General features: G+C 36.0%; 3 long non-coding RNA genes across 3 annotated transcripts; 1 reads left to right on the top strand and 2 right to left on the bottom strand.

Moving 5' to 3' along the window:
* LOC113475372 lies at positions 1–1,819 on the bottom strand. The gene is made up of 2 exons (XR_003397130.1): positions 1,063–1,819; positions 1–991 (listed from the first exon to the last, which is right to left on the bottom strand). It is a non-coding gene; the product is annotated as an uncharacterized LOC113475372 (long non-coding RNA).
* On the top strand, positions 1,118–3,603 carry LOC113475373. Its single transcript, XR_003397131.1, has 2 exons — positions 1,118–1,199; positions 1,816–3,603. It is a non-coding gene; the product is annotated as an uncharacterized LOC113475373 (long non-coding RNA).
* Positions 3,604–7,598: 3,995 nt separating this feature from the next.
* LOC104265548 lies at positions 7,599–8,485 on the bottom strand. Its single transcript, XR_717199.3, has 3 exons — positions 8,397–8,485; positions 7,855–8,029; positions 7,599–7,627 (listed from the first exon to the last, which is right to left on the bottom strand). It is a non-coding gene; the product is annotated as an uncharacterized LOC104265548 (long non-coding RNA).
* Between the last annotated feature and the right edge of the window lie 3,384 nt (positions 8,486–11,869).

Raw genomic sequence — 11,869 nt, 5'->3', positions numbered from 1 at the left:
TTTCTTACTGCGAGTTGGTGTATGGCCACAAGAACGTCCTTTTCATTCTTATTGCTTAGAGATCCGCCAGCGTTCCGTGTTAGGTCCCTGCGGAGTTCTTCGTCGCAACATTCCAAAAGCTGGATTACTTTGTCTGAACCCCTGACGCCCGTTGATGTGACATATTCCTCCCATCTGGTGGTGAAGTAATTCCATTCCTCTGTGGTGCCGGCAGATTTGATACTTGGTCTCTTTACTTTTTCCGTCTTTGCGGCGTTCATTGGCTGTGCCTGGCCACTAGAGTGGCTTTCCGCGTGGATTTTCAGGAGAACGACAAGCAGGTCATCTGTCACGTCTTCAGTTTTGTACCCACAGTCTGGGTATGGGCATTTTACTGACGGCATAATAAGTAGGCTCCAATCATAGACGATAAGGTACAACCTATTTCAAAGTTCGTTTATTTATATTTAACTTAATGAATGATTGGAGCAACTCTGCGGAATGAATTAGTTAAGGAAAACACAATGAACGAAATAACAGTACACTACACGCATTAAAATAACGACTGGTGAATTTGTGGTTGCATCACACCACGTGGCATTCACGGGCGAACAATGCCGTGTGTGACGTAGCGCGTGTGTGACGTTTACACGTATAAAGACGATATTCGTCTATTTTCAAATGCTGTAATCAAAGTTAATTCCCCAGCCAACAATACCATCATACAGTTTAACCATAATATAGCTAATGTTTGTGATATTGTAAAAGTAGGTAATGTGATGTATGCAAAATGGTGTTTTTTGATACATATGGGAAATGTTAAATAAATGCATATGATAGAAAAGAATTGTCATCAGAATCATCCGAGTCCGAGTGTATTGGTTACACCACCATCATTGCGCAGAACTTAAAGTGTGATTCTGCAACCCAGGTGAAGCAACTTTTGTTATATTAAATAGGCTTGGCACCATATTTCGCCCCAAACTTAGTTTTAAGACACCACAAAGTCCACCTGCTAAAAACAAGAAACTGCTGTTTCCCTCTCCGTCAAATAAAGAAAAATCATTGTCATCAGAATCCCACCTGCTAAAAACAAGAAACTGCTGTTTCCCTCTCCGTCAAATAAAGAAAAATCATTGTCATCAGAATCATCCGAGTCCGAGTGTATTGATTACACCACCATCATTGCGCAGAACTTAAAGTGTGATTCTGCAACCCAGGTGAAGCAACTTTTGTTATATTAAATAGGCTTGGCACCATATTTCGCCCCAAACTTAGTTTTAAGACACCACAAAGTCCACCTGCTAAAAACAAGAAACTGCTGTTTCCCTCTCCGTCAAATAAAGAAAAATCAATGCTTTTAATGCAAGTTGGTGATATCAGCAGAAGAATTACTCGGTTGGAGGATTTGGTTTCTAAGGTTCTAGATATGGTTTCTACGGAATATGCAAAAAGAGAACAATACCTCAAAATCTAAGCTCGTGAACCTTCCTAGTCCAGCATCTACTCACGAGGAATTAGATGCCACATTGGGAAGCCTTACGATATGTTATTTTTCAATACAGTAAATATGGTAGTTAGCAGAGGCTTCTTTTCTTTAAAACCAGAGATTTTTTTGGAAAAATGCTTGTTATGCTTTAGTGCCATTTTTTTATTTGAACCACTACTGTCACACAGTTTACATGCTACTGCGTGTACCCTGAATATTCATGGGTATCATAACCTATACCAGGGCGTGTATGCATATTTCTGTGGTATTTACTCTACTAAGTCTACTTTCAATAGAGTAAATTACGGTAGCTATTTAATATTTATATTGGTTCTTTTCTTTAACAGGATGATGTCATTGCTCCGCTGGGGCGGCACATCACAAAAGACTCTTTAAGATCAACAGTCAGAGAATTCATAAAATCATTTATGAAAAAATCTGTTGCTGAAACATTTTCATGGAGTGGCCTTGGTTATGAAAGACGACATATTAAGCTGGCATTCCGCGATCATAACAGTGCTAACAAGTAAGTGGTATTGAATCGTAAGTTAGGACACATCACTAAAGCAATAGTGCTCTGACTTTATTTTCATGAAAAGTCTTGTCACGTGTATCGGAAGGTCACGATACGACGTGGTTTAGTTTGGGATTCTGACTTGGAAGTCCTCTTAACAAACACACTAGCGCCTTGATCAGATGGCACACAACGTTTTATTCTTAACACACACAATCTTATTCAAATAGAATGTTAATGGTTTAGTTTGGGATTCTGACTTGGAAGTCCTCTTAACAAACACACTAGCGCCTTGATCAGATGGCACACAACGTTTTATTCTTAACACACACAATCTTATTCAAATAGAATGTTAATATTAATACAAACACCTTTCTAGAAACGTCGACACATAACAATAAACTGTAAGCCATATAGCATCATGACTACTAAACTCCAAACACTTGCGATACTTTAGTTTTGAACCAAATGGGACGACTATTTATATGCGAGATACAATGGCTAGCGCACGAAGTGTTAAACTCCATGACCGCTCGTTATCAAGCATACAATAGACGTTTCCATACGCAAATTATCTGGGGCGTAAGTTGCTCCGATAAAACAAAAGAATTAGGGCGAGAGGCTATACAGTAAAACAAAAGGCCGCGTGATTAATCCGCAGGATAACCACGTTAGCGGTCCAGACGAACCAATTCCCAGGATATCGCTTTGATTGATACAAAGCATTTGTGACAGGTCTCATGAAACTCAGTGTTGCCGTTTAAAAATATAATTTTTTGGGGGGAATAATTTTTTTTGTAAGAGTATAAAACCATACAAGTCAAAATAAAAAGTAAACAACCTGTTTTAAATGTAAATTTAACACGGTTCAACACTGTGATTTATGAAGCTTGCTAGTGTGGTGCGAGGTTAACGACCCAATTTGTCTTTGTTGTCTTTGTCAAAGCTTGGTCCGGTACAATGTTTTTTTCCTATTTTACTGATAGCACGACTCGTATATTTACGTCAATCAAAAGCTTGGATGGGACTCGTTTATCAATTTTTGTTTTTCATTTTATTACACAAGTCGATAGATAGGGGATGCGACGGCGCGTATAAGTTTGGTTGGAGACCCCAGAAGGACAATAAACAGTGACACTTTTATGTTTCCCGCTGCCATTTTTGTAAATACATTCGCTCGTTATTATCATACTGTGTGTTTTTTTGAATGGAATACGACAGGGTTGGTGGGCTTTCATTCAATTATGCTCGCGTATCATCGGCTGCCTGTATTGGTCCACAGTCGGCGCGCCAGCTTTGGCCGGTCATGGAATAAGTCTATTTTAGCGTCAAAATAGGGGGATAAATGTTTGGTGCATGTTCCTTCCGCAGTTATGGACCAACCATGCGATTGTTATAAAACGATCGAGGCTCGAGGAAAAATTTCTAACCGGGATGTTGATGTATTTTCTGTAACTAATTCAGATCTCTACGTTAGAAAAAATTACATAGGTATATTAAAACTGATTTTACTGAAAGAAAAAACTGTTTTTACTTTGAAGATATAAGAATTCAACCAACTACTGAATTGCTCAAAATGTAAGTTCCGATATTTTTTAGGTTTCCTTCACCAAGTTTGTTTTCTTGAAAAAAGAAAAAAAATGGTAGGCAATGTTTGTAAACTGATAAATTATATATAACATATATGTTGTTGTTACGTACACATCCTAAACTTAATGTTCTTATTTTTTGATTAACCATGATTAACCAAAAGTAGAGAGTTCAATGGGATGCACAAGAAAACATCCCGTTTGTTGTAGGTCATACACAAAATATGAATGTCAACACGGAAAAGACCGAAATAAAAACAAACATTTAAAACGACAAATCCAGTTTAAAGGTCCAGCTGACCACATATATGAAGCAAAAAATACCTTTGCGTGCAAGATATAAAGGAAATGGTTGTTTTACGTACACATCCTAAACTTAATGTTCTTATTTTTTGATTAACCATGATTAACCAAAAGTAGAGAGTTCAATGGGATGCACAAGAAAACATATAAAGAAAATGAATTGCAATTCTCGTTTAAATATTCGCGATATTCTATCTTTCCCGGATCAAAAGGTAAACTACAGATATTCTTCTTCAAAGATTGCTAAACTGTAAATTTACTGCACGACAACGCTTACATTTGGAACAACAAGGAATTTATAAAACCTAGAATCCTAGATTATGCTTTAACGTGTACGAAGCAGTAAACACCATTGTGTGTATAAATATTGGTCAATCTCTCCAGGGCCCGTAATTTTACGTTTTGCAAAATTGGCCATTGACTTCGGGTATAATATATGACAATGGTTTGGTTATCAACGTTCTAGCCTAAAATGCATATGCGAAGGTCCTAAAAAACCTTACTCACGCAGATTGGCGGCCTCCTGGGTGCGTGGTGGAACAGCCGAAAAATAAAAACACATGGGTTGTCACGAGAAAAGTTACTTTTATTTAAAGAGCGGCGGGTAGCAGAGGCCCTGGAGCGGCGGGCAGCAGAGGCCTTGGAGCAGCGGGTAGCAGAGGCCTTGAAGTAGCGGGCAGCAGAGGCTCTGGAGCAGCGGGTATATACAATTTAGTACAACAATTGCAAATTAGTTAAACACTAGATAATTAATTACTGTTTTTCATCAACGTTCTAGCCTAAAATGCATATGCGAAGGTCCAAAAAAACCTTACAATCACGCAGATTGGCGGCCTCCTGGGTGCGTGGTGGAACAGCCGAAAAATAAAAACACATGGGTTGTCACGAGAAAAGTTACTTTTATTTAAAGAGCGGCGGGTAGCAGAGGCCCTGGAGCGGCGGGTAGCAGAGGCCTTGAAGTAGCGGGCAGCAGAGGCTCTGGAGCAGCGGGTATACAATTTAGTGCAACAATTGCAAATTAGTTAAACACTAGATAATTAATTACTGTTTTTCTTCCAGAATAACTCCTTTTCTACTTCCAGAATAACTCCTTTTCTATAAAAGTCAGTTTGAATTACTAAAAAATGCCACATTGCTAAATCTAAAATCAAACCTAAAATGCAGTCGGTCAATTTCAATATCAAAAAGTTTACAAAATCTTAACATGTAACACGACACACCCTGCCACAATAGAAATATTCTTAAACGGTCTTTTATCTATACTACGTAAACAAGGTATGGATCTGCCTGCTGATTCGAGAACTGTTATGCATACTCCTAGACATGTTTCTACGTTGTCAAAGTGTATGGGTTCTTATTGTTTTGATTTGTATGTTCAAAAATCACCGTCAGTGGAAAGTATCCTGCAGATTAAATTGAACATTGATGGTCTTCCTTTGTTCAAATCCTCCAATTCACAAATATGGCCAATTTTGTGTTATTTTGATAACTTTCAGCCTTTTGTTGTTGCATTGTTCTATGGCAATTGTAAACCTAGTCCAATAGAAGAGTACTTGTGTGAATTTTAAATGAGTATCATAAACTCAAAAATGGTTTTTCCTATCAACGCCATACATACGTTCTATGTGGATATTTTAGCACTTGTGTGTGATGCTCCAGCTCGAGCATTGATAAAGGTATTCGCAATCACAATGTGAGCACTGTAAAAGGTACGTGGTGTGGCAGAGGGTAGTTTACTATGAAAAAGTCGATTCAGAGCTGCGTACTGAATGCCAATTTAATAACCAGGGATATTCTGATCATCAAAAATCTTTATCACCACTTGTTAGATATGGTATTTCTTGTATAAATGGATTCTCCTTGGACTATATGCATTTAATCTGTCTTGGAGTGGTACGTCGCATCTTAATGTTTTTAAAGAAATGACCAAAATCTTCTAGATTAACTGTTACTGTACGAAATATTTTGTCTCATCGATTATTGTTTACGTGGAAGGCTTCCAAGAGAGTTCGCGCGACAGCCAAGAAGCTTGGATGAGTTAGATAGATGGAAAGCCACTAATTTCGGCAGTTTTTACTTTATACAAGTATTGTCGCAAGGTGTTGTTAGCAATCAAATATATTTCCCATTTCTTAAGTTTAACAGTTGCAATGATAACTTTACTTCATCCTGGTGACTTTGCATACGCTAGAAAGCTTTGTAGAAACTAGTCAGACGGTTTATGGTGAAACATTTACTGGTTTATGGTGAAACATTTACTGTGTACAATGTTCATTGTGTAAGACATTTAGCTGATGATGCTAAATATACACGACATATCTGCCTTTCCGTTTGAAAACTATCTTCGTACCTTAAAAAACTTGGTTCGTAATTCAAAAAGTCCAGATGTGCAAATAGCAGTTTGCAATTGTGAAAAAACAATTATCGAAGGTTTTATTTTCATGTAATATTTTGTGTCCTTCAATGAGAAACTTTTTTGATGTTGCGATTCCTTCAAAAATTCTGAACATATATTTTGCTTGTAATCTTAAGTCCCGAAAATGTTGTAGGCTGTGCAGAAATGAACTTACTCAAAAAGTAGTCTGTTTGCCATGTTTTAATCCCACTTTTACATTTATCTGTAAATTGTTAAAAACTCCATTTCACGCTTATGCCATTACTACAGTATGTATATATATTCTATAATCAGGATGGGAAAATGTTTTTACCTTGCGTGAAGGCTTTAATGAATCTTGCTTAACTTAACGCAGGTTTAAACCATGCTAACACATGTTTATTATGTTCAATGTGCGTCGCTTTGTAGCGTTAAAAACAATGTCTATACAATACCAACGGTCGATTGAATACCAGAATGTCCCTCACAGTAAATGCGCAAATGTTATCTAAAGCCACACATTAAATGCATTAAACTGCTATTGTGAGAATAATCGGCACAAAAATAATTTACGTGTTACTTTGAGGTTGCCAGCAAGATGCTTTCAATTTTTAGGTGTTTCCAAGCCTCACTAAGAATCTGTTAAATTTTCTTAGTTTTGATTTGTGGCATTTCTTTATTGATTTTAATTGAAATTTATTGCTGTATAAGTATGTTTGTATTTGTTTAAGAGGATGATAAAAGCTACTGAGATATTAACAGAATTAAAAAATAATGTTATTAAAAAGATGGGTATTGGCAGCATGGAAGGAGGGCAATGTTGAAGGAAGGGGTAAATCCACAGTCTTGGGTAAATTTATTAGAAAACACCATTAAAAAGATGGGTGTTGGCAGCATGGAAGGAGGGCAATGTTGAAGGAGGGGGTAATTCCACAGTCTTGGGTAAATTTATTAGAAAACACCATTTGGTGGCCTACACAGGAAAAAAATTCCTTCAGATTATTAAAGGAAGTTCCTCCTGCAGAAAGCTGGCAACAGTTTAACATTATAAAAGTAAAGTTTTCTTCAGGTAAATCTGTGACAGGAAATACATGTTCAATGTGACAAGGAAGGCATTTACAAAAAACATGAATTTAATTTTGAACAGATAATAAAAGCGACTGCGATAAGAATCAGCGATGTTCGTAAACGCAAACAAAAACAAATGACTGACTATATGTTTCAGGTGTATTTTTATAATTTATTCTCAATAAAAATTAAAATAGTGTTACTGCTTAACTTTAATAATAATAATAAATGCTAATGGGCATTAAGAATTTTTTTAATTAAGAACATCTTTTATTATTTTTCTGGGATTACGGAAACTGAACATGAACCTCCTACGTATAAAAAGGCTCGAATTGGTACATTTTGTTATTAAATTAATTTTGTTACTGCTTTTAGGTTAGATTAATATTATTACCTCTGCTACAACATTTCTGTTGTAACAGTTTTGCAATACATTTTTGGAACCCTGTATTTGTTGCAAAAGCCTAACTTTTGTTATCTGAATACTTTTATAACTTTTACATTCTCAAAACTTTAAACTTGGACTAAAACTACACACTTTCCACTTCATAAATCATTTGTTTTCATAATTAGATCCTGGAAGTTTTACGTTGCCAATGAAGAAAGCGATGACGATACAATTCCTGTATTAAGTGATAATGATCCTAATCGTGAAGATAACAATTGCTCATTCATGTCCAGCTGTTCCAGCCCCGCTTGCTCATCAGTTTTATCTGCGCCAGGTTTGATTTCCATTGGTATTACACAAAACAATATAAAAAGCAGACAACCAAATTACACAAAACAATATTAAAGCAGAAAACCAAAACTTTAGTTCTATTAAAATAAAATTAAACAACAAATATGCTCTAGAGCTATGTCAAATTTTACTCAAAATAATACGAAACAACAAATATGCTCCAGGGCTATGTAAAATTTTACTCAAAATAATCTAAACAACAAATATGGTCAAAAAAACTGAATAGCACTTCTTTGTAAGATGTTTTAACAGTGGTAATATATTTACTTGCTCAAAAGAGGTGTTATTGCATTGTGCAAAACAATTTATAAGCAAATTACAGTTTAGGAAAAATGGCTCACCCTCACGTTGGACATCTGCCGAAGAAGAAATCCTAATGGAGTGTTCGGAAATTTCAAAGAAGACGACAACTGTTTCCTCCTCGAGGAAGCAGTTAAATTTAGAAAAAAAAACTAATAACCCTTTTCCTTTCAGGTTCACAGAATCTGGGGCTTCAAGTGATTCCATGGATGATTTTGACCTGCGAAAAGCAAAGACCCGTTGACCCAAATAATTTGAATACATATATCTGTTAGTACTTGTTTGGTTATGCGTCAATTGTTATTATGTACAATATTAGATCTTTCATTGGTATGTTTGAAAATTTGTTTTGGAGCAAACAGAAGACTTTGTTGCCTTCTACATTTGAAGACATCGTGAATGAAGGAGTGGCAGCACCTGTTGATGCTGCATTCGGTGGGAATGTTTAAGATTGTATCAATGCATAATGTTCTGCATACCATTCAATTGTTTGAAACAAAAGCAAAATTAAGAAAAAACACCACGGTAAGTTAAGAAACAAGTTTTAGCATGTAGTAGGGACGGTGTGTATATGCGGGTTATATAAGTTTAATGTTTGGTACAATTTAATAACACGACATCCCGTTTGTGGTTAAGTCTTTCACCAAGCTGGAGTGCCAACATGGCAAGCTTAGAATTGGTCAAAGGAAGAAACCCAGTAAAAATGTTGACCACATATACCATGAAAAACATTATATATGTATTCATAGTTCTAAAAAAAGAGCTTTTGTAACCAGAGAAATGCTACAATTCCCCAATTACAAGGCAAGTTAAGTGTTTTTTTTGTGTGTTGCTTAACCTTTTATGCAGTTAAATAATGAAAAAAAAAACAGAAAAGGACAAAAGTTCCTGAACTATACGTTCTGTTGCTATTAAATCTTGTACAACTTTTTTAAGCTCGATTTCCTGCTTAAACTGATCACATTGGTCACCCTGTTGGCCAGGTAAGCTAAATTAATTTTATTTTCATATTTTGTATTTAAAATGCATTATATTTAGCCTGCAGGCATTTGGCAAAGTGTCGACAAAAGGTTGATTCATAATGAAAATTAAGCGACATTTGATAACGTATGTTATTTTGGATCTTTTAAAAACGAAACACCTCCGTTAGAAATCAATGGAAGGTTCTTTCCCACAACTAAGGACATCTGTAATTACCACTTTAAGGCTATTACAAAACGAAAGCTATAAAAATAGATCAAGCTAATGGCCAATTACTTGTTGATGAATGGAGAAGCAATTGTGAAAGCCTTAACATATATTTCCGCCCACACATTGCCGCCAGTATGCATCAAAATGACGACATCCGTCAATGTGATTTAAAACAAACATTATTATTTGTTTACCAAACTCCGTGGCAAAGAAGGCTCTTGCTTCGTTATGGACAACACCTGTTTCCTTGATGCCACATACGAGACTTCCAAATATGCTCTGCCACTTATTTTCTGTGTGTGAAAACTAACGTTAATTACCAAGTCGTTGGCTGTTATAGCAATCAGACATCATGGAAGCCCTGGAAATGTTTTTAAAGCTTGGTCACCTGCCTGGAAACCAGCTTTCTGTATGACCGATTTTTTGCAATGCAGAAATTAATTGACGGAACTTTGAAAGGTAGTCTAATCATTATAACAATTTAAACCATACTGTATAAACAATTAAATTAAGCAACTATGTTTAAAACGTACAATTTCATTTAGAAAGCGACAAAACATTTATTAAAAATTTGCTTATAAAAACCAGGTTGCAATCTTTCATCGAGAGCAGGCGTGGCAACGTTGGTTGAAAAAATTAGACAACGGTGTTGGGGCAAGGAAAGATGCAGTGTTAGGTCATTTACGTGCAGCAAAATCAGAAAGCCGAAAAATACATCTCAGTATATACTGAATCATTAACAAAAGTTTATAATGTAAACAAATGCATTATCTCGTTTACTCATGATAAGATCAACCGAGTAAACTGTTCTTCATTTGTTGTCAACAGTAGTTGTGGCAACGAAAAATATGAAGTATATTTAGGTGACACTACGCGCTTTCCAAAATACACTTGCCCGGACTTTAAAAAGCGCTTCCTGCCGTGTAAACATATGTTTGCTGTCTTTGCAGGCGTATCATGGGCTTCGTTGCCAAACTGGTATAGAGATTCGGTGTATGTAACACATTAGACAATGAATAATTTCAACAAAAGAAGCTAAAAGTAATGAAAATGTTATGGAAATTAACACTGATGCATCAGTTGAAGTTGACCATGCACCTGCACTCACGGATGTTGAAGAATCAAATAAAAAATCAGATAGGCTAAGTCCATGAAACAAACAATTTAAAATGAAACAAACAATAAATGCTTTAAATTAAGCAAATGCTCCTACAGACCAACACGCATATAAAGCGACCTCATGGGTGCGTGGTAGAACTGCTATAATATATAATTTGTTCTTTTTCCACCCCAGCTCTTGATTGGGTTGAATGCTATCGTCCTAGGCATGTATAAAATAGGTAAAATATAAAATGGTATGAAGAAGTTTAAATTTAAAAAGGCATGTTAACACTCCGACAATTATTCATGTAAACTGCTCTTAAGTTTTCAAAATATTACATAAAAAAAACAAAAGTTTAAAAAGAGAGGCTGTTTTATTGGAACGTGAAATTTTAAAAAGCTTTACTTTTTACTCCTAGCATTTTTCCCTTTCCCCATAACTGCTCTTCCCACCACTTCTTCTCTCTCCACCACTCATCTCCCCATCACTTCTCCGTCAATCCTTCTTTTTCTGTGTTGTTCAACCATAGTATACTGAAGTGATCGTACGCTAACGAGACCACGTGACCACTTTTCACGCATGAGTGCACAGTTGCACTTCGCCCGACAGTTCAGCCAGACAGTGCAGTATAACAGTGCAAGGCAGAGTCCGTATATAAGCATTTTTATATGTTTATATACGGAAAAGGATCGCGAAAATTGTGACACATTTTTAATAGTTTAGCGAATTTGACTGATCGTTTGCGTAAAGAAATTACATTTGTAGCCAGATTGGAAATAATCATCATAGAGTAGCATATATACAATGGCCTCTGCTTAAACGAAAGTTTTCTGGACGACCTATTTGCTGATTCACTAACCACAGGTAGCACCAGATATAAGAACTTTACAAGTAAAAATCTCAGAACTTATGCATTGAGTTCTGATCTGGCAGATATTCAACCCACTGTAATTATTGAAGATTTCGGAAACAATTCTAATGCAATTATTGACATGATGGAGAAAGTGCCTGGACTGCTGAAATGCCCATATGCAGACTACCTGTATGTGCTCCAGCAAATCTACGTTCTTGCTGTGAAGAAAACACACTAAAATCCAAGGGAAATTGATTTTAATGCAGTGTTTCATAAAATATGGGAAACAACATTTATGCAAATATTTATCGATCATTTGCTGGATATACATGTGATAGGGATGAAGAGACAGCAGTAATGTAGTATTT

The sequence above is a fragment of the Ciona intestinalis genome, unplaced genomic scaffold (genome assembly GCF_000224145.3).
Source record: "Ciona intestinalis unplaced genomic scaffold, KH HT000293.1, whole genome shotgun sequence".
In the NCBI taxonomy this organism is placed as follows: Eukaryota; Metazoa; Chordata; class Ascidiacea; order Phlebobranchia; family Cionidae; genus Ciona; species Ciona intestinalis.
The sequence above is the reverse complement of the archived record's forward strand: the minus strand, read 5'-3'. Positions and strand labels throughout refer to the sequence as shown.